The sequence below is a fragment of the Leiobunum rupestre genome, chromosome 1 (genome assembly GCF_980474605.1).
Source record: "Leiobunum rupestre chromosome 1, qqLeiRupe1.1.hap1, whole genome shotgun sequence".
NCBI classification, from domain to species: Eukaryota; Metazoa; Arthropoda; class Arachnida; order Opiliones; family Sclerosomatidae; genus Leiobunum; species Leiobunum rupestre.
This window is the reverse complement of record NC_143384.1, coordinates 65,411,377-65,434,684: the sequence shown is the minus strand read 5'-3', so window position 1 is coordinate 65,434,684 and position 23,308 is coordinate 65,411,377. Positions and strand designations below refer to the sequence as shown.

The 23,308-nt window shown below is 42.3% G+C and overlaps 50 non-coding genes across 50 annotated transcripts; 25 read left to right on the top strand and 25 right to left on the bottom strand.

The window, feature by feature from the left end:
* Window positions 1-241: 241 nt before the first annotated feature.
* Window positions 242-314, bottom strand: TRNAK-UUU (transfer RNA lysine (anticodon UUU)). Its single transcript has one exon. It is a non-coding gene; the product is annotated as a tRNA-Lys (tRNA).
* Window positions 315-450: 136 nt separating this feature from the next.
* Window positions 451-749, top strand: LOC149965690 (signal recognition particle RNA). Its single transcript, XR_016473688.1, has one exon.
* Window positions 750-1,180: 431 nt separating this feature from the next.
* TRNAK-UUU (transfer RNA lysine (anticodon UUU)) lies at window positions 1,181-1,253 on the bottom strand. Its single transcript has one exon. It is a non-coding gene; the product is annotated as a tRNA-Lys (tRNA).
* Window positions 1,254-1,389: 136 nt separating this feature from the next.
* On the top strand, window positions 1,390-1,688 carry LOC149965688 (signal recognition particle RNA). The gene has a single exon (XR_016473687.1).
* Window positions 1,689-2,118: 430 nt separating this feature from the next.
* TRNAK-UUU (transfer RNA lysine (anticodon UUU)) lies at window positions 2,119-2,191 on the bottom strand. Its single transcript has one exon. It is a non-coding gene; the product is annotated as a tRNA-Lys (tRNA).
* A 136-nt stretch (window positions 2,192-2,327) lies between these two features.
* LOC149965686 (signal recognition particle RNA) lies at window positions 2,328-2,626 on the top strand. The gene has a single exon (XR_016473686.1).
* A 430-nt stretch (window positions 2,627-3,056) lies between these two features.
* Window positions 3,057-3,129, bottom strand: TRNAK-UUU (transfer RNA lysine (anticodon UUU)). Its single transcript has one exon. It is a non-coding gene; the product is annotated as a tRNA-Lys (tRNA).
* Window positions 3,130-3,265: 136 nt separating this feature from the next.
* LOC149965684 (signal recognition particle RNA) lies at window positions 3,266-3,564 on the top strand. The gene has a single exon (XR_016473685.1).
* A 430-nt stretch (window positions 3,565-3,994) lies between these two features.
* TRNAK-UUU (transfer RNA lysine (anticodon UUU)) lies at window positions 3,995-4,067 on the bottom strand. The gene has a single exon. It is a non-coding gene; the product is annotated as a tRNA-Lys (tRNA).
* Window positions 4,068-4,203: 136 nt separating this feature from the next.
* Window positions 4,204-4,502, top strand: LOC149965682 (signal recognition particle RNA). Its single transcript, XR_016474127.1, has one exon.
* A 430-nt stretch (window positions 4,503-4,932) lies between these two features.
* On the bottom strand, window positions 4,933-5,005 carry TRNAK-UUU (transfer RNA lysine (anticodon UUU)). Its single transcript has one exon. It is a non-coding gene; the product is annotated as a tRNA-Lys (tRNA).
* Window positions 5,006-5,141: 136 nt separating this feature from the next.
* Window positions 5,142-5,440, top strand: LOC149965680 (signal recognition particle RNA). The gene has a single exon (XR_016473684.1).
* A 431-nt stretch (window positions 5,441-5,871) lies between these two features.
* Window positions 5,872-5,944, bottom strand: TRNAK-UUU (transfer RNA lysine (anticodon UUU)). Its single transcript has one exon. It is a non-coding gene; the product is annotated as a tRNA-Lys (tRNA).
* A 136-nt stretch (window positions 5,945-6,080) lies between these two features.
* Window positions 6,081-6,379, top strand: LOC149965678 (signal recognition particle RNA). Its single transcript, XR_016473136.1, has one exon.
* A 431-nt stretch (window positions 6,380-6,810) lies between these two features.
* TRNAK-UUU (transfer RNA lysine (anticodon UUU)) lies at window positions 6,811-6,883 on the bottom strand. The gene has a single exon. It is a non-coding gene; the product is annotated as a tRNA-Lys (tRNA).
* Window positions 6,884-7,019: 136 nt separating this feature from the next.
* Window positions 7,020-7,318, top strand: LOC149965676 (signal recognition particle RNA). The gene has a single exon (XR_016473683.1).
* Window positions 7,319-7,749: 431 nt separating this feature from the next.
* Window positions 7,750-7,822, bottom strand: TRNAK-UUU (transfer RNA lysine (anticodon UUU)). The gene has a single exon. It is a non-coding gene; the product is annotated as a tRNA-Lys (tRNA).
* A 136-nt stretch (window positions 7,823-7,958) lies between these two features.
* Window positions 7,959-8,257, top strand: LOC149965674 (signal recognition particle RNA). Its single transcript, XR_016473257.1, has one exon.
* A 431-nt stretch (window positions 8,258-8,688) lies between these two features.
* Window positions 8,689-8,761, bottom strand: TRNAK-UUU (transfer RNA lysine (anticodon UUU)). The gene has a single exon. It is a non-coding gene; the product is annotated as a tRNA-Lys (tRNA).
* Window positions 8,762-8,897: 136 nt separating this feature from the next.
* LOC149965672 (signal recognition particle RNA) lies at window positions 8,898-9,196 on the top strand. The gene has a single exon (XR_016473682.1).
* Window positions 9,197-9,627: 431 nt separating this feature from the next.
* On the bottom strand, window positions 9,628-9,700 carry TRNAK-UUU (transfer RNA lysine (anticodon UUU)). The gene has a single exon. It is a non-coding gene; the product is annotated as a tRNA-Lys (tRNA).
* A 136-nt stretch (window positions 9,701-9,836) lies between these two features.
* Window positions 9,837-10,135, top strand: LOC149965670 (signal recognition particle RNA). Its single transcript, XR_016473255.1, has one exon.
* Window positions 10,136-10,566: 431 nt separating this feature from the next.
* Window positions 10,567-10,639, bottom strand: TRNAK-UUU (transfer RNA lysine (anticodon UUU)). The gene has a single exon. It is a non-coding gene; the product is annotated as a tRNA-Lys (tRNA).
* A 136-nt stretch (window positions 10,640-10,775) lies between these two features.
* On the top strand, window positions 10,776-11,074 carry LOC149965668 (signal recognition particle RNA). Its single transcript, XR_016473681.1, has one exon.
* A 431-nt stretch (window positions 11,075-11,505) lies between these two features.
* TRNAK-UUU (transfer RNA lysine (anticodon UUU)) lies at window positions 11,506-11,578 on the bottom strand. Its single transcript has one exon. It is a non-coding gene; the product is annotated as a tRNA-Lys (tRNA).
* Window positions 11,579-11,714: 136 nt separating this feature from the next.
* Window positions 11,715-12,013, top strand: LOC149965666 (signal recognition particle RNA). The gene has a single exon (XR_016473680.1).
* A 431-nt stretch (window positions 12,014-12,444) lies between these two features.
* On the bottom strand, window positions 12,445-12,517 carry TRNAK-UUU (transfer RNA lysine (anticodon UUU)). The gene has a single exon. It is a non-coding gene; the product is annotated as a tRNA-Lys (tRNA).
* A 136-nt stretch (window positions 12,518-12,653) lies between these two features.
* LOC149965664 (signal recognition particle RNA) lies at window positions 12,654-12,952 on the top strand. Its single transcript, XR_016473254.1, has one exon.
* Window positions 12,953-13,383: 431 nt separating this feature from the next.
* Window positions 13,384-13,456, bottom strand: TRNAK-UUU (transfer RNA lysine (anticodon UUU)). The gene has a single exon. It is a non-coding gene; the product is annotated as a tRNA-Lys (tRNA).
* A 136-nt stretch (window positions 13,457-13,592) lies between these two features.
* LOC149965662 (signal recognition particle RNA) lies at window positions 13,593-13,891 on the top strand. Its single transcript, XR_016473678.1, has one exon.
* A 431-nt stretch (window positions 13,892-14,322) lies between these two features.
* Window positions 14,323-14,395, bottom strand: TRNAK-UUU (transfer RNA lysine (anticodon UUU)). The gene has a single exon. It is a non-coding gene; the product is annotated as a tRNA-Lys (tRNA).
* Window positions 14,396-14,531: 136 nt separating this feature from the next.
* Window positions 14,532-14,830, top strand: LOC149965660 (signal recognition particle RNA). The gene has a single exon (XR_016474841.1).
* A 432-nt stretch (window positions 14,831-15,262) lies between these two features.
* TRNAK-UUU (transfer RNA lysine (anticodon UUU)) lies at window positions 15,263-15,335 on the bottom strand. Its single transcript has one exon. It is a non-coding gene; the product is annotated as a tRNA-Lys (tRNA).
* Window positions 15,336-15,471: 136 nt separating this feature from the next.
* On the top strand, window positions 15,472-15,770 carry LOC149965658 (signal recognition particle RNA). The gene has a single exon (XR_016473014.1).
* Window positions 15,771-16,201: 431 nt separating this feature from the next.
* TRNAK-UUU (transfer RNA lysine (anticodon UUU)) lies at window positions 16,202-16,274 on the bottom strand. The gene has a single exon. It is a non-coding gene; the product is annotated as a tRNA-Lys (tRNA).
* A 136-nt stretch (window positions 16,275-16,410) lies between these two features.
* LOC149965656 (signal recognition particle RNA) lies at window positions 16,411-16,709 on the top strand. The gene has a single exon (XR_016473012.1).
* A 431-nt stretch (window positions 16,710-17,140) lies between these two features.
* TRNAK-UUU (transfer RNA lysine (anticodon UUU)) lies at window positions 17,141-17,213 on the bottom strand. The gene has a single exon. It is a non-coding gene; the product is annotated as a tRNA-Lys (tRNA).
* A 136-nt stretch (window positions 17,214-17,349) lies between these two features.
* LOC149965654 (signal recognition particle RNA) lies at window positions 17,350-17,648 on the top strand. The gene has a single exon (XR_016474067.1).
* Window positions 17,649-18,079: 431 nt separating this feature from the next.
* TRNAK-UUU (transfer RNA lysine (anticodon UUU)) lies at window positions 18,080-18,152 on the bottom strand. Its single transcript has one exon. It is a non-coding gene; the product is annotated as a tRNA-Lys (tRNA).
* Window positions 18,153-18,288: 136 nt separating this feature from the next.
* LOC149965652 (signal recognition particle RNA) lies at window positions 18,289-18,587 on the top strand. The gene has a single exon (XR_016473677.1).
* A 431-nt stretch (window positions 18,588-19,018) lies between these two features.
* On the bottom strand, window positions 19,019-19,091 carry TRNAK-UUU (transfer RNA lysine (anticodon UUU)). The gene has a single exon. It is a non-coding gene; the product is annotated as a tRNA-Lys (tRNA).
* A 135-nt stretch (window positions 19,092-19,226) lies between these two features.
* LOC149965650 (signal recognition particle RNA) lies at window positions 19,227-19,525 on the top strand. The gene has a single exon (XR_016473676.1).
* Window positions 19,526-19,956: 431 nt separating this feature from the next.
* On the bottom strand, window positions 19,957-20,029 carry TRNAK-UUU (transfer RNA lysine (anticodon UUU)). Its single transcript has one exon. It is a non-coding gene; the product is annotated as a tRNA-Lys (tRNA).
* Window positions 20,030-20,165: 136 nt separating this feature from the next.
* Window positions 20,166-20,464, top strand: LOC149965648 (signal recognition particle RNA). Its single transcript, XR_016473674.1, has one exon.
* Window positions 20,465-20,895: 431 nt separating this feature from the next.
* TRNAK-UUU (transfer RNA lysine (anticodon UUU)) lies at window positions 20,896-20,968 on the bottom strand. Its single transcript has one exon. It is a non-coding gene; the product is annotated as a tRNA-Lys (tRNA).
* A 136-nt stretch (window positions 20,969-21,104) lies between these two features.
* On the top strand, window positions 21,105-21,403 carry LOC149965646 (signal recognition particle RNA). Its single transcript, XR_016474047.1, has one exon.
* Window positions 21,404-21,835: 432 nt separating this feature from the next.
* TRNAK-UUU (transfer RNA lysine (anticodon UUU)) lies at window positions 21,836-21,908 on the bottom strand. Its single transcript has one exon. It is a non-coding gene; the product is annotated as a tRNA-Lys (tRNA).
* Window positions 21,909-22,044: 136 nt separating this feature from the next.
* On the top strand, window positions 22,045-22,343 carry LOC149965644 (signal recognition particle RNA). Its single transcript, XR_016473673.1, has one exon.
* A 431-nt stretch (window positions 22,344-22,774) lies between these two features.
* TRNAK-UUU (transfer RNA lysine (anticodon UUU)) lies at window positions 22,775-22,847 on the bottom strand. The gene has a single exon. It is a non-coding gene; the product is annotated as a tRNA-Lys (tRNA).
* Window positions 22,848-22,983: 136 nt separating this feature from the next.
* Window positions 22,984-23,282, top strand: LOC149965642 (signal recognition particle RNA). Its single transcript, XR_016473672.1, has one exon.
* Window positions 23,283-23,308: the final 26 nt, after the last annotated feature.

Genomic DNA, 23,308 nt, shown 5'->3' with positions numbered 1-23,308 from the left:
CGAATTACATAACTTCCGTTTTTTTTCAAGGTCACGAATATATCCTTAATCAGATCGGCCGAACGTTTCTTAAGTTCAAATTAAAGGAAAGGCTTTCAAGCTGCGGCTCTACCCCGGACCGTTAAATGATTTGTTTAAGGTTCTCCAGACTAAGCAAATTGAGCGTTTCTCAAAGCGGAAAAGACGTTACATTGCCGTTAGTTATAAAACTGACAACGAATAAAAAATCGCTACATTTACCCGCCCGAACTGGGGCTCGAACCCAGGACCGTTAGGTTAAAAGCCTAACGCTCTACCGACTGAGCTATCCGGGCTCTGCCGTATTCTATCTTCATGAAAAATGTGGTAATGGACGAGACATTTATTCTCTCCAGTTAATATAACATTTTAACCATATTTCGTTAGGGACGTTCTAACGATTGTAAGGTCGCAACTCGAGAAGCGTCGTTGACTGGGAGGAGTGGCGTCCTCTTGTAATCCAGCGTCTTGGAAGTCGGAATTCGAGGATGGTGTGAGGGTGGAGACTCTGATGATCATCACGCTGTGGAGATTTAACGTCCGCTCGAAGTTTACCGTCAATATGGTGCGCTCGGGGGAGCTCGAAGTGAACCAGGTTTCTTAACGAGGTACGTAGCGGCTTAGGGCAGAAATGCAGCAAGCAAAAGTACCCGCGGAAAACCGTCGTAGGGTTGCGTTTAAGAGCAGGGTTTGATTATCAGACCACCCAAGAAAGTCAAACTCGATTCTTTTGGCTTTTGTTTAAACTAACATGAAAAAGAGTTGCTATGAAAAAGAAAAAAACGGGAATATTTTTTGAAAACAAAACTTTTTTTTAAAAATTCCATTATCGCCGACGATAAATAATGTTGGTGACAGTGACCAATTGTCATCTCTATCAATGCCAGACGAACGTCGGTAAATAGTTTAATTTTTGGATTTCGAATTACATAACTTCCGTTTTTTTTCAAGGTCACGAATATATCCTTAATCAGATCGGCCGAACGTTTCTTAAGTTCAAATTAAAGGAAAGGCTTTCAAGCTGCGGCTCTACCCCGGACCGTTAAATGATTTGTTTAAGGTTCTCCAGACTAAGCAAATTGAGCGTTTCTCAAAGCGGAAAAGACGTTACATTGCCGTTAGTTATAAAACTGACAACGAATAAAAAATCGCTACATTTACCCGCCCGAACTGGGGCTCGAACCCAGGACCGTTAGGTTAAAAGCCTAACGCTCTACCGACTGAGCTATCCGGGCTCTGCCGTATTCTATCTTCATGAAAAATGTGGTAATGGACGAGACATTTATTCTCTCCAGTTAATATAACATTTTAACCATATTTCGTTAGGGACGTTCTAACGATTGTAAGGTCGCAACTCGAGAAGCGTCGTTGACTGGGAGGAGTGGCGTCCTCTTGTAATCCAGCGTCTTGGAAGTCGGAATTCGAGGATGGTGTGAGGGTGGAGACTCTGATGATCATCACGCTGTGGAGATTTAACGTCCGCTCGAAGTTTACCGTCAATATGGTGCGCTCGGGGGAGCTCGAAGTGAACCAGGTTTCTTAACGAGGTACGTAGCGGCTTAGGGCAGAAATGCAGCAAGCAAAAGTACCCGCGGAAAACCGTCGTAGGGTTGCGTTTAAGAGCAGGGTTTGATTATCAGACCACCCAAGAAAGTCAAACTCGATTCTTTTGGCTTTTGTTTAAACTAACATGAAAAAGAGTTGCTATGAAAAAGAAAAAAACGGGAATATTTTTGAAAACAAAACTTTTTTTAAAAAATTCCATTATCGCCGACGATAAATAATGTTGGTGACAGTGACCAATTGTCATCTCTATCAATGCCAGACGAACGTCGATAAATAGTTTAATTTTTGGATTTCGAATTACATAACTTCCGTTTTTTTTCAAGGTCACGAATATATCCTTAATCAGATCGGCCGAACGTTTCTTAAGTTCAAATTAAAGGAAAGGCTTTCAAGCTGCGGCTCTACCCCGGACCGTTAAATGATTTGTTTAAGGTTCTCCAGACTAAGCAAATTGAGCGTTTCTCAAAGCGGAAAAGACGTTACATTGCCGTTAGTTATAAAACTGACAACGAATAAAAAATCGCTACATTTACCCGCCCGAACTGGGGCTCGAACCCAGGACCGTTAGGTTAAAAGCCTAACGCTCTACCGACTGAGCTATCCGGGCTCTGCCGTATTCTATCTTCATGAAAAATGTGGTAATGGACGAGACATTTATTCTCTCCAGTTAATATAACATTTTAACCATATTTCGTTAGGGACGTTCTAACGATTGTAAGGTCGCAACTCGAGAAGCGTCGTTGACTGGGAGGAGTGGCGTCCTCTTGTAATCCAGCGTCTTGGAAGTCGGAATTCGAGGATGGTGTGAGGGTGGAGACTCTGATGATCATCACGCTGTGGAGATTTAACGTCCGCTCGAAGTTTACCGTCAATATGGTGCGCTCGGGGGAGCTCGAAGTGAACCAGGTTTCTTAACGAGGTACGTAGCGGCTTAGGGCAGAAATGCAGCAAGCAAAAGTACCCGCGGAAAACCGTCGTAGGGTTGCGTTTAAGAGCAGGGTTTGATTATCAGACCACCCAAGAAAGTCAAACTCGATTCTTTTGGCTTTTGTTTAAACTAACATGAAAAAGAGTTGCTATGAAAAAGAAAAAAACGGGAATATTTTTGAAAACAAAACTTTTTTTAAAAAATTCCATTATCGCCGACGATAAATAATGTTGGTGACAGTGACCAATTGTCATCTCTATCAATGCCAGACGAACGTCGATAAATAGTTTAATTTTTGGATTTCGAATTACATAACTTCCGTTTTTTTTCAAGGTCACGAATATATCCTTAATCAGATCGGCCGAACGTTTCTTAAGTTCAAATTAAAGGAAAGGCTTTCAAGCTGCGGCTCTACCCCGGACCGTTAAATGATTTGTTTAAGGTTCTCCAGACTAAGCAAATTGAGCGTTTCTCAAAGCGGAAAAGACGTTACATTGCCGTTAGTTATAAAACTGACAACGAATAAAAAATCGCTACATTTACCCGCCCGAACTGGGGCTCGAACCCAGGACCGTTAGGTTAAAAGCCTAACGCTCTACCGACTGAGCTATCCGGGCTCTGCCGTATTTTATCTTCATGAAAAATGTGGTAATGGACGAGACATTTATTCTCTCCAGTTAATATAACATTTTAACCATATTTCGTTAGGGACGTTCTAACGATTGAAAGGTCGCAACTCGAGAAGCGTCGTTGACTGGGAGGAGTGGCGTCCTCTTGTAATCCAGCGTCTTGGAAGTCGGAATTCGAGGATGGTGTGAGGGTGGAGACTCTGATGATCATCACGCTGTGGAGATTTAACGTCCGCTCGAAGTTTACCGTCAATATGGTGCGCTCGGGGGAGCTCGAAGTGAACCAGGTTTCTTAACGAGGTACGTAGCGGCTTAGGGCAGAAATGCAGCAAGCAAAAGTACCCGCGGAAAACCGTCGTAGGGTTGCGTTTAAGAGCAGGGTTTGATTATCAGACCACCCAAGAAAGTCAAACTCGATTCTTTTGGCTTTTGTTTAAACTAACATGAAAAAGAGTTGCTATGAAAAAGAAAAAAACGGGAATATTTTTGAAAACAAAACTTTTTTTTAAAAATTCCATTATCGCCGACGATAAATAATGTTGGTGACAGTGACCAATTGTCATCTCTATCAATGCCAGACGAACGTCGGTAAATAGTTTAATTTTTGGATTTCGAATTACATAACTTCCGTTTTTTTTCAAGGTCACGAATATATCCTTAATCAGATCGGCCGAACGTTTCTTAAGTTCAAATTAAAGGAAAGGCTTTCAAGCTGCGGCTCTACCCCGGACCGTTAAATGATTTGTTTAAGGTTCTCCAGACTAAGCAAATTGAGCGTTTCTCAAAGCGGAAAAGACGTTACATTGCCGTTAGTTATAAAACTGACAACGAATAAAAAATCGCTACATTTACCCGCCCGAACTGGGGCTCGAACCCAGGACCGTTAGGTTAAAAGCCTAACGCTCTACCGACTGAGCTATCCGGGCTCTGCCGTATTCTATCTTCATGAAAAATGTGGTAATGGACGAGACATTTATTCTCTCCAGTTAATATAACATTTTAACCATATTTCGTTAGGGACGTTCTAACGATTGAAAGGTCGCAACTCGAGAAGCGTCGTTGACTGGGAGGAGTGGCGTCCTCTTGTAATCCAGCGTCTTGGAAGTCGGAATTCGAGGATGGTGTGAGGGTGGAGACTCTGATGATCATCACGCTGTGGAGATTTAACGTCCGCTCGAAGTTTACCGTCAATATGTTGCGCTCGGGGGAGCTCGAAGTGAACCAGGTTTCTTAACGAGGTACGTAGCGGCTTAGGGCAGAAATGCAGCAAGCAAAAGTACCCGCGGAAAACCGTCGTAGGGTTGCGTTTAAGAGCAGGGTTTGATTATCAGACCACCCAAGAAAGTCAAACTCGATTCTTTTGGCTTTTGTTTAAACTAACATGAAAAAGAGTTGCTATGAAAAAGAAAAAAACGGGAATATTTTTGAAAACAAAACTTTTTTTTAAAAATTCCATTATCGCCGACGATAAATAATGTTGGTGACAGTGACCAATTGTCATCTCTATCAATGCCAGACGAACGTCGGTAAATAGTTTAATTTTTGGATTTCGAATTACATAACTTCCGTTTTTTTTCAAGGTCACGAATATATCCTTAATCAGATCGGCCGAACGTTTCTTAAGTTCAAATTAAAGGAAAGGCTTTCAAGCTGCGGCTCTACCCCGGACCGTTAAATGATTTGTTTAAGGTTCTCCAGACTAAGCAAATTGAGCGTTTCTCAAAGCGGAAAAGACGTTACATTGCCGTTAGTTATAAAACTGACAACGAATAAAAAATCGCTACATTTACCCGCCCGAACTGGGGCTCGAACCCAGGACCGTTAGGTTAAAAGCCTAACGCTCTACCGACTGAGCTATCCGGGCTCTGCCGTATTCTATCTTCATGAAAAATGTGGTAATGGACGAGACATTTATTCTCTCCAGTTAATATAACATTTTAACCATATTTCGTTAGGGACGTTCTAACGATTGAAAGGTCGCAACTCGAGAAGCGTCGTTGACTGGGAGGAGTGGCGTCCTCTTGTAATCCAGCGTCTTGGAAGTCGGAATTCGAGGATGGTGTGAGGGTGGAGACTCTGATGATCATCACGCTGTGGAGATTTAACGTCCGCTCGAAGTTTACCGTCAATATGGTGCGCTCGGGGGAGCTCGAAGTGAACCAGGTTTCTTAACGAGGTACGTAGCGGCTTAGGGCAGAAATGCAGCAAGCAAAAGTACCCGCGGAAAACCGTCGTAGGGTTGCGTTTAAGAGCAGGGTTTGATTATCAGACCACCCAAGAAAGTCAAACTCGATTCTTTTGGCTTTTGTTTAAACTAACATGAAAAAGAGTTGCTATGAAAAAGAAAAAAACGGGAATATTTTTTGAAAACAAAACTTTTTTTTAAAAATTCCATTATCGCCGACGATAAATAATGTTGGTGACAGTGACCAATTGTCATCTCTATCAATGCCAGACGAACGTCGGTAAATAGTTTAATTTTTGGATTTCGAATTACATAACTTCCGTTTTTTTTCAAGGTCACGAATATATCCTTAATCAGATCGGCCGTACGTTTCTTAAGTTCAAATTAAAGGAAAGGCTTTCAAGCTGCGGCTCTACACCGGACCGTTAAATGATTTGTTTAAGGTTCTCCAGACTAAGCAAATTGAGCGTTTCTCAAAGCGGAAAAGACGTTACATTGCCGTTAGTTATAAAACTGACAACGAATAAAAAATCGCTACATTTACCCGCCCGAACTGGGGCTCGAACCCAGGACCGTTAGGTTAAAAGCCTAACGCTCTACCGACTGAGCTATCCGGGCTCTGCCGTATTCTATCTTCATGAAAAATGTGGTAATGGACGAGACATTTATTCTCTCCAGTTAATATAACATTTTAACCATATTTCGTTAGGGACGTTCTAACGATTGAAAGGTCGCAACTCGAGAAGCGTCGTTGACTGGGAGGAGTGGCGTCCTCTTGTAATCCAGCGTCTTGGAAGTCGGAATTCGAGGATGGTGTGAGGGTGGAGACTCTGATGATCATCACGCTGTGGAGATTTAACGTCCGCTCAAAGTTTACCGTCAATATGGTGCGCTTGGGGGAGCTCGAAGTGAACCAGGTTTCTTAACGAGTCACGTAGCGGCTTAGGGCAGAAATGCAGCAAGCAAAAGTACCCGCGGAAAACCGTCGTAGGGTTGCGTTTAAGAGCAGGGTTTGATTATCAGACCACCCAAGAAAGTCAAACTCGATTCTTTTGGCTTTTGTTTAAACTAACATGAAAAAGAGTTGCTATGAAAAAGAAAAAAACGGGAATATTTTTTGAAAACAAAACTTTTTTTTAAAAATTCCATTATCGCCGACGATAAATAATGTTGGTGACAGTGACAAATTGTCATCTCTATCAATGCCAGACGAACGTCGGTAAATAATTTAATTTTTGGATTTCGAATTACATAACTTCCGTTTTTTTTCAAGGTCACGAATATATCCTTAATCAGATCGGCCGAACGTTTCTTAAGTTCAAATTAAAGGAACGGCTTTCAAGCTGCGGCTCTACCCCGGACCGTTAAATGATTTGTTTAAGGTTCTCCAGACTAAGCAAATTGAGCGTTTCTCAAAGCGGAAAAGACGTTACATTGCCGTTAGTTATAAAACTGACAACGAATAAAAAATCGCTACATTTACCCGCCCGAACTGGGGCTCGAACCCAGGACCGTTAGGTTAAAAGCCTAACGCTCTACCGACTGAGCTATCCGGGCTCTGCCGTATTCTATCTTCATGAAAAATGTGGTAATGGACGGGACATTTATTCTCTCCAGTTAATATAACATTTTAACCATATTTCGTTAGGGACGTTCTAACGATTGAAAGGTCGCAACTCGAGAAGCGTCGTTGACTGGGAGGAGTGGCGTCCTCTTGTAATCCAGCGTCTTGGAAGTCGGAATTCGAGGATGGTGTGAGGGTGGAGACTCTGATGATCATCACGCTGTGGAGATTTAACGTCCGCTCGAAGTTTACCGTCAATATGGTGCGCTCGGGGGAGCTCGAAGTGAACCAGGTTTCTTAACGAGGTACGTAGCGGCTTAGGGCAGAAATGCAGCAAGCAAAAGTACCCGCGGAAAACCGTCGTAGGGTTGCGTTTAAGAGCAGGGTTTGATTATCAGACCACCCAAGAAAGTCAAACTCGATTCTTTTGGCTTTTGTTTAAACTAACATGAAAAAGAGTTGCTATGAAAAAGAAAAAAACGGGAATATTTTTTGAAAACAAAACTTTTTTTTAAAAATTAAATTATCGCCGACGATAAATAATGTTGGTGACAGTGACCAATTGTCATCTCTATCAATGCCAGACGAACGTCGGTAAATAGTTTAATTTTTGGATTTCGAATTACATAACTTCCGTTTTTTTTCAAGGTCACGAATATATCCTTAATCAGATCGGCCGAACGTTTCTTAAGTTCAAATTAAAGGAACGGCTTTCAAGCTGCGGCTCTACCCCGGACCGTTAAATGATTTGTTTAAGGTTCTCCAGACTAAGCAAATTGAGCGTTTCTCAAAGCGGAAAAGACGTTACATTGCCGTTAGTTATAAAACTGACAACGAATAAGAAATCGCTACATTTACCCGCCCGAACTGGGGCTCGAACCCAGGACCGTTAGGTTAAAAGCCTAACGCTCTACCGACTGAGCTATCCGGGCTCTGCCGTATTCTATCTTCATGAAAAATGTGGTAATGGACGAGACATTTATTCTCTCCAGTTAATATAACATTTTAACCATATTTCGTTAGGGACGTTCTAACGATTGAAAGGTCGCAACTCGAGAAGCGTCGTTGACTGGGAGAAGTGGCGTCCTCTTGTAATCCAGCGTCTTGGAAGTCGGAATTCGAGGATGGTGTGAGGGTGGAGACTCTGATGATCATCACGCTGTGGAGATTTAACGTCCGCTCAAAGTTTACCGTCAATATGGTGCGCTCGGGGGAGCTCGAAGTGAACCAGGTTTCTTAACGAGTCACGTAGCGGCTTAGGGCAGAAATGCAGCAAGCAAAAGTACCCGCGGAAAACCATCGTAGGGTTGCGTTTAAGAGCAGGGTTTGATTATCAGACCACCCAAGAAAGTCAAACTCGATTCTTTTGGCTTTTGTTTAAACTAACATGAAAAAGAGTTGCTATGAAAAAGAAAAAAACGGGAATATTTTTTGAAAACAAAACTTTTTTTTAAAAATTCCATTATCGCCGACGATAAATAATGTTGGTGACAGTGACAAATTGTCATCTCTATCAATGCCAGACGAACGTCGGTAAATAATTTAATTTTTGGATTTCGAATTACATAACTTCCGTTTTTTTTCAAGGTCACGAATATATCCTTAATCAGATCGGCCGAACGTTTCTTAAGTTCAAATTAAAGGAACGGCTTTCAAGCTGCGGCTCTACCCCGGACCGTTAAATGATTTGTTTAAGGTTCTCCAGACTAAGCAAATTGAGCGTTTCTCAAAGCGGAAAAGACGTTACATTGCCGTTAGTTATAAAACTGACAACGAATAAAAAATCGCTACATTTACCCGCCCGAACTGGGGCTCGAACCCAGGACCGTTAGGTTAAAAGCCTAACGCTCTACCGACTGAGCTATCCGGGCTCTGCCGTATTCTATCTTCATGAAAAATGTGGTAATGGACGGGACATTTATTCTCTCCAGTTAATATAACATTTTAACCATATTTCGTTAGGGACGTTCTAACGATTGAAAGGTCGCAACTCGAGAAGCGTCGTTGACTGGGAGGAGTGGCGTCCTCTTGTAATCCAGCGTCTTGGAAGTCGGAATTCGAGGATGGTGTGAGGGTGGAGACTCTGATGATCATCACGCTGTGGAGATTTAACGTCCGCTCGAAGTTTACCGTCAATATGGTGCGCTCGGGGGAGCTCGAAGTGAACCAGGTTTCTTAACGAGGTACGTAGCGGCTTAGGGCAGAAATGCAGCAAGCAAAAGTACCCGCGGAAAACCGTCGTAGGGTTGCGTTTAAGAGCAGGGTTTGATTATCAGACCACCCAAGAAAGTCAAACTCGATTCTTTTGGCTTTTGTTTAAACTAACATGAAAAAGAGTTGCTATGAAAAAGAAAAAAACGGGAATATTTTTTGAAAACAAAACTTTTTTTTAAAAATTAAATTATCGCCGACGATAAATAATGTTGGTGACAGTGACCAATTGTCATCTCTATCAATGCCAGACGAACGTCGGTAAATAGTTTAATTTTTGGATTTCGAATTACATAACTTCCGTTTTTTTTCAAGGTCACGAATATATCCTTAATCAGATCGGCCGAACGTTTCTTAAGTTCAAATTAAAGGAACGGCTTTCAAGCTGCGGCTCTACCCCGGACCGTTAAATGATTTGTTTAAGGTTCTCCAGACTAAGCAAATTGAGCGTTTCTCAAAGCGGAAAAGACGTTACATTGCCGTTAGTTATAAAACTGACAACGAATAAGAAATCGCTACATTTACCCGCCCGAACTGGGGCTCGAACCCAGGACCGTTAGGTTAAAAGCCTAACGCTCTACCGACTGAGCTATCCGGGCTCTGCCGTATTCTATCTTCATGAAAAATGTGGTAATGGACGAGACATTTATTCTCTCCAGTTAATATAACATTTTAACCATATTTCGTTAGGGACGTTCTAACGATTGAAAGGTCGCAACTCGAGAAGCGTCGTTGACTGGGAGAAGTGGCGTCCTCTTGTAATCCAGCGTCTTGGAAGTCGGAATTCGAGGATGGTGTGAGGGTGGAGACTCTGATGATCATCACGCTGTGGAGATTTAACGTCCGCTCAAAGTTTACCGTCAATATGGTGCGCTCGGGGGAGCTCGAAGTGAACCAGGTTTCTTAACGAGTCACGTAGCGGCTTAGGGCAGAAATGCAGCAAGCAAAAGTACCCGCGGAAAACCATCGTAGGGTTGCGTTTAAGAGCAGGGTTTGATTATCAGACCACCCAAGAAAGTCAAACTCGATTCTTTTGGCTTTTGTTTAAACTAACATGAAAAAGAGTTGCTATGAAAAAGAAAAAAACGGGAATATTTTTTGAAAACAAAACTTTTTTTTAAAAATTCCATTATCGCCGACGATAAATAATGTTGGTGACAGTGACAAATTGTCATCTCTATCAATGCCAGACGAACGTCGGTAAATAATTTAATTTTTGGATTTCGAATTACATAACTTCCGTTTTTTTTCAAGGTCACGAATATATCCTTAATCAGATCGGCCGAACGTTTCTTAAGTTCAAATTAAAGGAACGGCTTTCAAGCTGCGGCTCTACCCCGGACCGTTAAATGATTTGTTTAAGGTTCTCCAGACTAAGCAAATTGAGCGTTTCTCAAAGCGGAAAAGACGTTACATTGCCGTTAGTTATAAAACTGACAACGAATAAAAAATCGCTACATTTACCCGCCCGAACTGGGGCTCGAACCCAGGACCGTTAGGTTAAAAGCCTAACGCTCTACCGACTGAGCTATCCGGGCTCTGCCGTATTCTATCTTCATGAAAAATGTGGTAATGGACGGGACATTTATTCTCTCCAGTTAATATAACATTTTAACCATATTTCGTTAGGGACGTTCTAACGATTGAAAGGTCGCAACTCGAGAAGCGTCGTTGACTGGGAGGAGTGGCGTCCTCTTGTAATCCAGCGTCTTGGAAGTCGGAATTCGAGGATGGTGTGAGGGTGGAGACTCTGATGATCATCACGCTGTGGAGATTTAACGTCCGCTCGAAGTTTACCGTCAATATGGTGCGCTCGGGGGAGCTCGAAGTGAACCAGGTTTCTTAACGAGGTACGTAGCGGCTTAGGGCAGAAATGCAGCAAGCAAAAGTACCCGCGGAAAACCGTCGTAGGGTTGCGTTTAAGAGCAGGGTTTGATTATCAGACCACCCAAGAAAGTCAAACTCGATTCTTTTGGCTTTTGTTTAAACTAACATGAAAAAGAGTTGCTATGAAAAAGAAAAAAACGGGAATATTTTTTGAAAACAAAACTTTTTTTTAAAAATTCCATTATCGCCGACGATAAATAATGTTGGTGACAGTGACAAATTGTCATCTCTATCAATGCCAGACGAACGTCGGTAAATAATTTAATTTTTGGATTTCGAATTACATAACTTCCGTTTTTTTTCAAGGTCACGAATATATCCTTAATCAGATCGGCCGAACGTTTCTTAAGTTCAAATTAAAGGAACGGCTTTCAAGCTGCGGCTCTACCCCGGACCGTTAAATGATTTGTTTAAGGTTCTCCAGACTAAGCAAATTGAGCGTTTCTCAAAGCGGAAAAGACGTTACATTGCCGTTAGTTATAAAACTGACAACGAATAAAAAATCGCTACATTTACCCGCCCGAACTGGGGCTCGAACCCAGGACCGTTAGGTTAAAAGCCTAACGCTCTACCGACTGAGCTATCCGGGCTCTGCCGTATTCTATCTTCATGAAAAATGTGGTAATGGACGGGACATTTATTCTCTCCAGTTAATATAACATTTTAACCATATTTCGTTAGGGACGTTCTAACGATTGAAAGGTCGCAACTCGAGAAGCGTCGTTGACTGGGAGGAGTGGCGTCCTCTTGTAATCCAGCGTCTTGGAAGTCGGAATTCGAGGATGGTGTGAGGGTGGAGACTCTGATGATCATCACGCTGTGGAGATTTAACGTCCGCTCGAAGTTTACCGTCAATATGGTGCGCTCGGGGGAGCTCGAAGTGAACCAGGTTTCTTAACGAGGTACGTAGCGGCTTAGGGCAGAAATGCAGCAAGCAAAAGTACCCGCGGAAAACCGTCGTAGGGTTGCGTTTAAGAGCAGGGTTTGATTATCAGACCACCCAAGAAAGTCAAACTCGATTCTTTTGGCTTTTGTTTAAACTAACATGAAAAAGAGTTGCTATGAAAAAGAAAAAAACGGGAATATTTTTTGAAAACAAAACCTTTTTTTAAAAATTAAATTATCGCCGACGATAAATAATGTTGGTGACAGTGACCAATTGTCATCTCTATCAATGCCAGACGAACGTCGGTAAATAGTTTAATTTTTGGATTTCGAATTACATAACTTCCGTTTTTTTTCAAGGTCACGAATATATCCTTAATCAGATCGGCCGAACGTTTCTTAAGTTCAAATTAAAGGAACGGCTTTCAAGCTGCGGCTCTACCCCGGACCGTTAAATGATTTGTTTAAGGTTCTCCAGACTAAGCAAATTGAGCGTTTCTCAAAGCGGAAAAGACGTTACATTGCCGTTAGTTATAAAACTGACAACGAATAAGAAATCGCTACATTTACCCGCCCGAACTGGGGCTCGAACCCAGGACCGTTAGGTTAAAAGCCTAACGCTCTACCGACTGAGCTATCCGGGCTCTGCCGTATTCTATCTTCATGAAAAATGTGGTAATGGACGAGACATTTATTCTCTCCAGTTAATATAACATTTTAACCATATTTCGTTAGGGACGTTCTAACGATTGAAAGGTCGCAACTCGAGAAGCGTCGTTGACTGGGAGAAGTGGCGTCCTCTTGTAATCCAGCGTCTTGGAAGTCGGAATTCGAGGATGGTGTGAGGGTGGAGACTCTGATGATCATCACGCTGTGGAGATTTAACGTCCGCTCAAAGTTTACCGTCAATATGGTGCGCTCGGGGGAGCTCGAAGTGAACCAGGTTTCTTAACGAGTCACGTAGCGGCTTAGGGCAGAAATGCAGCAAGCAAAAGTACCCGCGGAAAACCATCGTAGGGTTGCGTTTAAGAGCAGGGTTTGATTATCAGACCACCCAAGAAAGTCAAACTCGATTCTTTTGGCTTTTGTTTAAACTAACATGAAAAAGAGTTGCTATGAAAAAGAAAAAAACGGGAATATTTTTTGAAAACAAAACTTTTTTTTAAAAATTCCATTATCGCCGACGATAAATAATGTTGGTGACAGTGACCAATTGTCATCTCTATCAATGCCAGACGAACGTTGGTAAATAGTTTAATTTTTGGATTTCGAATTACATAACTTCCGTTTTTTTTCAAGGTCACGAATATATCCTTAATCAGATCGGCCGAACGTTTCTTAAGTTCAAATTAAAGGAACGGCTTTCAAGCTGCGGCTCTACCCCGGACCGTTAAATGATTTGTTTAAGGTTCTCCAGACTAAGCAAATTGAGCGTTTCTCAAAGCGGAAAAGACGTTACATTGCCGTTAGTTATAAAACTGACAACGAATAAAAAATCGCTACATTTACCCGCCCGAACTGGGGCTCGAACCCAGGACCGTTAGGTTAAAAGCCTAACGCTCTACCGACTGAGCTATCCGGGCTCTGCCGTATTCTATCTTCATGAAAAATGTGGTAATGGACGGGACATTTATTCTCTCCAGTTAATATAACATTTTAACCATATTTCGTTAGGGACGTTCTAACGATTGAAAGGTCGCAACTCGAGAAGCGTCGTTGACTGGGAGGAGTGGCGTCCTCTTGTAATCCAGCGTCTTGGAAGTCGGAATTCGAGGATGGTGTGAGGGTGGAGACTCTGATGATCATCACGCTGTGGAGATTTAACGTCCGCTCGAAGTTTACCGTCAATATGGTGCGCTCGGGGGAGCTCGAAGTGAACCAGGTTTCTTAACGAGGTACGTAGCGGCTTAGGGCAGAAATGCAGCAAGCAAAAGTACCCGCGGAAAACCGTCGTAGGGTTGCGTTTAAGAGCAGGGTTTGATTATCAGACCACCCAAGAAAGTCAAACTCGATTCTTTTGGCTTTTGTTTAAACTAACATGAAAAAGAGTTGCTATGAAAAAGAAAAAAACGGGAATATTTTTTGAAAACAAAACTTTTTTTTAAAAATTCCATTATCGCCGACGATAAATAATGTTGGTGACAGTGACAAATTGTCATCTCTATCAATGCCAGACGAACGTCGGTAAATAATTTAATTTTTGGATTTCGAATTACATAACTTCCGTTTTTTTTCAAGGTCACGAATATATCCTTAATCAGATCGGCCGAACGTTTCTTAAGTTCAAATTAAAGGAACGGCTTTCAAGCTGCGGCTCTACCCCGGACCGTTAAATGATTTGTTTAAGGTTCTCCAGACTAAGCAAATTGAGCGTTTCTCAAAGCGGAAAAGACGTTACATTGCCGTTAGTTATAAAACTGACAACGAATAAAAAATCGCTACATTTACCCGCCCGAACTGGGGCTCGAACCCAGGACCGTTAGGTTAAAAGCCTAACGCTCTACCGACTGAGCTATCCGGGCTCTGCCGTATTCTATCTTCATGAAAAATGTGGTAATGGACGGGACATTTATTCTCTCCAGTTAATATAACATTTTAACCATATTTCGTTAGGGACGTTCTAACGATTGAAAGGTCGCAACTCGAGAAGCGTCGTTGACTGGGAGGAGTGGCGTCCTCTTGTAATCCAGCGTCTTGGAAGTCGGAATTCGAGGATGGTGTGAGGTTGGAGACTCTGATGATCATCACGCTGTGGAGATTTAACGTCCGCTCGAAGTTTACCGTCAATATGGTGCGCTCGGGGGAGCTCGAAGTGAACCAGGTTTCTTAACGAGGTACGTAGCGGCTTAGGGCAGAAATGCAGCAAGCAAAAGTACCCGCGGAAAACCATCGTAGGGTTGCGTTTAAGAGCAGGGTTTGATTATCAGACCACCCAAGAAAGTCAAACTCGATTCTTTTGGCTTTTGTTTAAACTAACATGAAAAAGAGTTGCTATGAAAAAGAAAAAAACGGGAATATTTTTTGAAAACAAAACTTTTTTTTAAAAAATTCCATTATCGCCGACGATAAATAATGTTGGTGACAGTGACCAATTGTCATCTCTATCAATGCCAGACGAACGTCGGTAAATAGTTTAATTTTTGGATTTCGAATTACATAACTTCCGTTTTTTTTCAAGGTCACGAATATATCCTTAATCAGATCGGCCGAACGTTTCTTAAGTTCAAATTAAAGGAACGGCTTTCAAGCTGCGGCTCTACCCCGGACCGTTAAATGATTTGTTTAAGGTTCTCCAGACTAAGCAAATTGAGCGTTTCTCAAAGCGGAAAAGACGTTACATTGCCGTTAGTTATAAAACTGACAACGAATAAAAAGTCGCTACATTTACCCGCCCGAACTGGGGCTCGAACCCAGGACCGTTAGGTTAAAAGCCTAACGCTCTACCGACTGAGCTATCCGGGCTCTGCCGTATTCTATCTTCATGAAAAATGTGGTAATGGACGAGACATTTATTCTCTCCAGTTAATATAACATTTTAACCATATTTCGTTAGGGACGTTCTAACGATTGAAAGGTCGCAACTCGAGAAGCGTCGTTGACTGGGAGGAGTGGCGTCCTCTTGTAATCCAGCGTCTTGGAAGTCGGAATTCGAGGATGGTGTGAGGGTGGAGACTCTGATGATCATCACGCTGTGGAGATTTAACGTCCGCTCAAAGTTTACCGTCAATATGGTGCGCTCGGGGGAGCTCGAAGTGAACCAGGTTTCTTAACGAGGTACGTAGCGGCTTAGGGCAGAAATGAAGCAAGCAAAAGTACCCGCGGAAAACCGTCGTAGGGTTGCGTTTAAGAGCAGGGTTTGATTATCAGACCACCCAAGAAAGTCAAACTCGATTCTTTTGGCTTTTGTTTAAACTAACATGAAAAAGAGTTGCTATGAAAAAGAAAAAAACGGGAATATTTTTTGAAAACAAAACTTTTTTTTAAAAATTAAATTATCGCCGACGATAAATAATGTTGGTGACAGTGACCAATTGTCGACTCTATCAATGCCAGACGAACGTCGGTAAATAGTTTAATTTTTGGATTTCGAATTACATAACTTCCGTTTTTTTTCAAGGTCACGAATATATCCTTAATCAGATCGGCCGAACGTTTCTTAAGTTCAAATTAAAGGAACGGCTTTCAAGCTGCGGCTCTACCCCGGACCGTTAAATGATTTGTTTAAGGTTCTCCAGACTAAGCAAATTGAGCGTTTCTCAAAGCGGAAAAGACGTTACATTGCCGTTAGTTATAAAACTGACAACGAATAAAAAGTCGCTACATTTACCCGCCCGAACTGGGGCTCGAACCCAGGACCGTTAGGTTAAAAGCCTAACGCTCTACCGACTGAGCTATCCGGGCTCTGCCGTATTCTATCTTCATGAAAAATGTGGTAATGGACGAGACATTTATTCTCTCCAGTTAATATAACATTTTAACCATATTTCGTTAGGGACGTTCTAACGATTGAAAGGTCGCAACTCGAGAAGCGTCGTTGACTGGGAGGAGTGGCGTCCTCTTGTAATCCAGCGTCTTGGAAGTCGGAATTCGAGGATGGTGTGAGGGTGGAGACTCTGATGATCATCACGCTGTGGAGATTTAACGTCCGCTCAAAGTTTACCGTCAATATGGTGCGCTCGGGGGAGCTCGAAGTGAACCAGGTTTCTTAACGAGGTACGTAGCGGCTTAGGGCAGAAATGAAGCAAGCAAAAGTACCCGCGGAAAACCGTCGTAGGGTTGCGTTTAAGAGCAGGGTTTGATTATCAGACCACCCAAGAAAGTCAAACTCGATTCTTTTGGCTTTTGTTTAAACTAACATGAAAAAGAGTTGCTATGAAAAAGAAAAAAACGGGAATATTTTTTGAAAACAAAACTTTTTTTTAAAAATTAAATTATCGCCGACGATAAATAATGTTGGTGACAGTGACCAATTGTCGACTCTATCAATGCCAGACGAACGTCGGTAAATAGTTTAATTTTTGGATTTCGAATTACATAACTTCCGTTTTTTTTCAAGGTCACGAATATATCCTTAATCAGATCGGCCGAACGTTTCTTAAGTTCAAATTAAAGGAACGGCTTTCAAGCTGCGGCTCTACCCCGGACCGTTAAATGATTTGTTTAAGGTTCTCCAGACTAAGCAAATTGAGCGTTTCTCAAAGCGGAAAAGACGTTACATTGCCGTTAGTTATAAAACTGACAACGAATAAAAAATCGCTACATTTACCCGCCCGAACTGGGGCTCGAACCCAGGACCGTTAGGTTAAAAGCCTAACGCTCTACCGACTGAGCTATCCGGGCTCTGCCGTATTCTATCTTCATGAAAAATGTGGTAATGGACGGGACATTTATTCTCTCCAGTTAATATAACATTTTAACCATATTTCGTTAGGGACGTTCTAACGATTGAAAGGTCGCAACTCGAGAAGCGTCGTTGACTGGGAGGAGTGGCGTCCTCTTGTAATCCAGCGTCTTGGAAGTCGGAATTCGAGGATGGTGTGAGGGTGGAGACTCTGATGATCATCACGCTGTGGAGATTTAACGTCCGCTCGAAGTTTACCGTCAATATGGTGCGCTCGGGGGAGCTCGAAGTGAACCAGGTTTCTTAACGAGGTACGTAGCGGCTTAGGGCAGAAATGCAGCAAGCAAAAGTACCCGCGGAAAACCATCGTAGGGTTGCGTTTAAGAGCAGGGTTTGATTATCAGACCACCCAAGAAAGTCAAACTCGATTCTTTTGGCTTTTGTTTAAACTAACATGAAAAAGAGTTGCTATGAAAAAGAAAAAAACGGGAATATTTTTTGAAAACAAAACTTTTTTTTAAAAATTAAATTATCGCCGACGATAAATAATGTTGGTGACAGTGACCAATTGTCGACTCTATCAATGCCAGACGAACGTCGGTAAATAGTTTAATTTTTGGATTTCGAATTACATAACTTCCGTTTTTTTTCAAGGTCACGAATATATCCTTAATCAGATCGGCCGAACGTTTCTTAAGTTCAAATTAAAGGAACGGCTTTCAAGCTGCGGCTCTACCCCGGACCGTTAAATGATTTGTTTAAGGTTCTCCAGACTAAGCAAATTGAGCGTTTCTCAAAGCGGAAAAGACGTTACATTGCCGTTAGTTATAAAACTGACAACGAATAAAAAATCGCTACATTTACCCGCCCGAACTGGGGCTCGAACCCAGGACCGTTAGGTTAAAAGCCTAACGCTCTACCGACTGAGCTATCCGGGCTCTGCCGTATTCTATCTTCATGAAAAATGTGGTAATGGACGGGACATTTATTCTCTCCAGTTAATATAACATTTTAACCATATTTCGTTAGGGACGTTCTAACGATTGAAAGGTCGCAACTCGAGAAGCGTCGTTGACTGGGAGGAGTGGCGTCCTCTTGTAATCCAGCGTCTTGGAAGTCGGAATTCGAGGATGGTGTGAGGGTGGAGACTCTGATGATCATCACGCTGTGGAGATTTAACGTCCGCTCGAAGTTTACCGTCAATATGGTGCGCTCGGGGGAGCTCGAAGTGAACCAGGTTTCTTAACGAGGTACGTAGCGGCTTAGGGCAGAAATGCAGCAAGCAAAAGTACCCGCGGAAAACCGTCGTAGGGTTGCGTTTAAGAGCAGGGTTTGATTATCAGACCACCCAAGAAAGTCAAACTCGATTCTTTTGGCTTTTGTTTAAACTAACATGAAAAAGAGTTGCTATGAAAAAGAAAAAAACGGGAATATTTTTTGAAAACAAAACTTTTTTTAAAAAATTCCATTATCGCCGACGATAAATAATGTTGGTGACAGTGACCAATTGTCATCTCTATCAATGCCAGACGAACGTCGGTAAATAGTTTAATTTTTGGATTTCGAATTACATAATTTCCGTTTTTTTTCAAGGTCACGAATATATCCTTAATCAGATCGGCCGAACGTTTCTTAAGTTCAAATTAAAGGAACGGCTTTCAAGCTGCGGCTCTACCCCGGACCGTTAAATGATTTGTTTAAGGTTATCCAGACTAAGCAAATTGAGCGTTTCTCAAAGCGGAAAAGACGTTACATTGCCGTTAGTTATAAAACTGACAACGAATAAAAAATCGCTACATTTACCCGCCCGAACTGGGGCTCGAACCCAGGACCGTTAGGTTAAAAGCCTAACGCTCTACCGACTGAGCTATCCGGGCTCTGCCGTATTCTATCTTCATGAAAAATGTGGTAATGGACGGGACATTTATTCTCTCCAGTTAATATAACATTTTAACCATATTTCGTTAGGGACTTCTAACGATTGAAAGGTCGCAACTCGAGAAGCGTCGTTGACTGGGAGGAGTGGCGTCCTCTTGTAATCCAGCGTCTTGGAAGTCGGAATTCGAGGATGGTGTGAGGGTGGAGACTCTGATGATCATCACGCTGTGGAGATTTAACGTCCGCTCGAAGTTTACCGTCAATATGGTGCGCTCGGGGGAGCTCGAAGTGAACCAGGTTTCTTAACGAGGTACGTAGCGGCTTAGGGCAGAAATGCAGCAAGCAAAAGTACCCGCGGAAAACCGTCGTAGGGTTGCGTTTAAGAGCAGGGTTTGATTATCAGACCACCCAAGAAAGTCAAACTCGATTCTTTTGGCTTTTGTTTAAACTAACATGAAAAAGAGTTGCTATGAAAAAGAAAAAAACGGGAATATTTTTTGAAAACAAAACTTTTTTTAAAAAATTCCATTATCGCCGACGATAAATAATGTTGGTGACAGTGACCAATTGTCATCTCTATCAATGCCAGACGAACGTCGGTAAATAGTTTAATTTTTGGATTTCGAATTACATAATTTCCGTTTTTTTTCAAGGTCACGAATATATCCTTAATCAGATCGGCCGAACGTTTCTTAAGTTCAAATTAAAGGAACGGCTTTCAAGCTGCGGCTCTACCCCGGACCGTTAAATGATTTGTTTAAGGTTATCCAGACTAAGCAAATTGAGCGTTTCTCAAAGCGGAAAAGACGTTACATTGCCGTTAGTTATAAAACTGACAACGAATAAAAAATCGCTACATTTACCCGCCCGAACTGGGGCTCGAACCCAGGACCGTTAGGTTAAAAGCCTAACGCTCTACCGACTGAGCTATCCGGGCTCTGCCGTATTCTATCTTCATGAAAAATGTGGTAATGGACGGGACATTTATTCTCTCCAGTTAATATAACATTTTAACCATATTTCGTTAGGGACGTTCTAACGATTGAAAGGTCGCAACTCGAGAAGCGTCGTTGACTGGGAGGAGTGGCGTCCTCTTGTAATCCAGCGTCTTGGAAGTCGGAATTCGAGGATGGTGTGAGGGTGGAGACTCTGATGATCATCACGCTGTGGAGATTTAACGTCCGCTCGAAGTTTACCGTCAATATGGTGCGCTCGGGGGAGCTCGAAGTGAACCAGGTTTCTTAACGAGGTACGTAGCGGCTTAGGGCAGAAATGCAGCAAGCAAAAGTACCCGCGGAAAACCGTCGTAGGGTTGCGTTTAAGAGCAGGGTTTGATTATCAGACCACCCAAGAAAGTCAAACTCGATTCTTTTGGCTTTTGTTTAAACTAACATGAAAAAGAGTTGCTATGAAAAAGAAAAAAACGGGAATATTTTTTGAAAACAAAACTTTTTTTTAAAAATTCCATTATCGCCGACGATAAATAATGTTGGTGACAGTGACCAATTGTCATCTCTATCAATGCCAGACGAACGTCGGTAAATAGTTTAATTTTTGGATTTCGAATTACATAATTTCCGTTTTTTTTCAAGGTCACGAATATATCCTTAATCAGATCGGCCGAACGTTTCTTAAGTTCAAATTAAAGGAACGGCTTTCAAGCTGCGGCTCTACCCCGGACCGTTAAATGATTTGTTTAAGGTTCTCCAGACTAAGCAAATTGAGCGTTTCTCAAAGCGGAAAAGACGTTACATTGCCGTTAGTTATAAAACTGACAACGAATAAAAAATCGCTACATTTACCCGCCCGAACTGGGGCTCGAACCCAGGACCGTTAGGTTAAAAGCCTAACGCTCTACCGACCGAGCTATCCGGGCTCTGCCGTATTCTATCTTCATGAAAAATGTGGTAATGGACGGGACATTTATTCTCTCCAGTTAATATAACATTTTAACCATATTTCGTTAGGGACGTTCTAACGATTGAAAGGTCGCAACTCAAGAAGCGTCGTTGACTGGGAGGAGTGGCGTCCTCTTGTAATCCAGCGTCTTGGAAGTCGGAATTCGAGGATGGTGTGAGGTTGGAGACTCTGATGATCATCACGCTGTGGAGATTTAACGTCCGCTCGAAGTTTACCGTCAATATGGTGCGCTCGGGGGAGCTCGAAGTGAACCAGGTTTCTTAACGAGGTACGTAGCGGCTTAGGGCAGAAATGCAGCAAGCAAAAGTACCCGCGGAAAACCGTCGTAGGGTTGCGTTTAAGAGCAGGGTTTGATTATCAGACCACCCAAGAAAGTCAAACTCGATTCTTTTGGCTTTTGTTTAAACTAACATGAAAAAGAGTTGCTATGAAAAAGAAAAAAAACGGGAATATTTTTTGAAAACAAAACTTTTTTTAAAAAATTCCATTATCGCCGACGATAAATAATGTTGGTGACAGTGACCAATTGTCATCTCTATCAATGCCAGACGAACGTCGGTAAATAGTTTAATTTTTGGATTTCGAATTACATAACTTCCGTTTTTTTTCAAGGTCACGAATATATCCTTAATCAGATCGGCCGAACGTTTCTTAAGTTCAAATTAAAGGAACGGCTTTCAAGCTGCGGCTCTACCCCGGACCGTTAAATGATTTGTTTAAGGTTATCCAGACTAAGCAAATTGAGCGTTTCTCAAAGCGGAAAAGACGTTACATTGCCGTTAGTTATAAAACTGACAACGAATAAAAAATCGCTACATTTACCCGCCCGAACTGGGGCTCGAACCCAGGACCGTTAGGTTAAAAGCCTAACGCTCTACCGACTGAGCTATCCGGGCTCTGCCGTATTCTATCTTCATGAAAAATGTGGTAATGGACGGGACATTTATTCTCTCCAGTTAATATAACATTTTAACCATATTTCGTTAGGGACGTTCTAACGATTGAAAGGTCGCAACTCGAGAAGCGTCGTTGACTGGGAGGAGTGGCGTCCTCTTGTAATCCAGCGTCTTGGAAGTCGGAATTCGAGGATGGTGTGAGGGTGGAGACTCTGATGATCATCACGCTGTGGAGATTTAACGTCCGCTCGAAGTTTACCGTCAATATGGTGCGCTCGGGGGAGCTCGAAGTGAACCAGGTTTCTTAACGAGGTACGTAGCGGCTTAGGGCAGAAATGCAGCAAGCAAAAGTACCCGCGGAAAACCGTCGTAGGGTTGCGTTTAAGAGCAGGGTTTGATTATCAGACCACCCAAGAAAGTCAAACTCGATTCTTTTGGCTTTTGTTTAAACTAACATGAAAAAGAGTTGCTATGAAAAAGAAAAAAACGGGAATATTTTTTGAAAACAAAACTTTTTTTTAAAAATTCCATTATCGCCGACGATAAATAATGTTGGTGACAGTGACCAATTGTCATCTCTATCAATGCCAGACGAACGTCGGTAAATAGTTTAATTTTTGGATTTCGAATTACATAACTTCCGTTTTTTTTCAAGGTCACGAATATATCCTTAATCAGATCGGCCGAACGTTTCTTAAGTTCAAATTAAAGGAACGGCTTTCAAGCTGCGGCTCTACCCCGGACCGTTAAATGATTTGTTTAAGGTTATCCAGACTAAGCAAATTGAGCGTTTCTCAAAGCGGAAAAGACGTTACATTGCCGTTAGTTATAAAACTGACAACGAATAAAAAATCGCTACATTTACCCGCCCGAACTGGGGCTCGAACCCAGGACCGTTAGGTTAAAAGCCTAACGCTCTACCGACTGAGCTATCCGGGCTCTGCCGTATTCTATCTTCATGAAAAATGTGGTAATGGACGAGACATTTATTCTCTCCAGTTAATATAACATTTTAACCATATTTCGTTAGGGACGTTCTAACGATTGAAAGGTCGCAACTCGAGAAGCGTCGTTGACTGGGAGGAGTGGCGTCCTCTTGTAATCCAGCGTCTTGGAAGTCGGAATTCGAGGATGGTGTGAGGGTGGAGACTCTGATGATCATCACGCTGTGGAGATTTAACGTCCGCTCGAAGTTTACCGTCAATATGGTGCGCTCGGGGGAGCTCGAAGTGAACCAGGTTTCTTAACGAGGTACGTAGCGGCTTAGGGCAGAAATGCAGCAAGCAAAAGTACCCGCGGAAAACCGTCGTAGGGTTGCGTTTAAGAGCAGGGTTTGATTATCAGACCACCCAAGAAAGTCAAACTCGATTCTTTTGGCTTTTGTTTAAACTAACATGAAA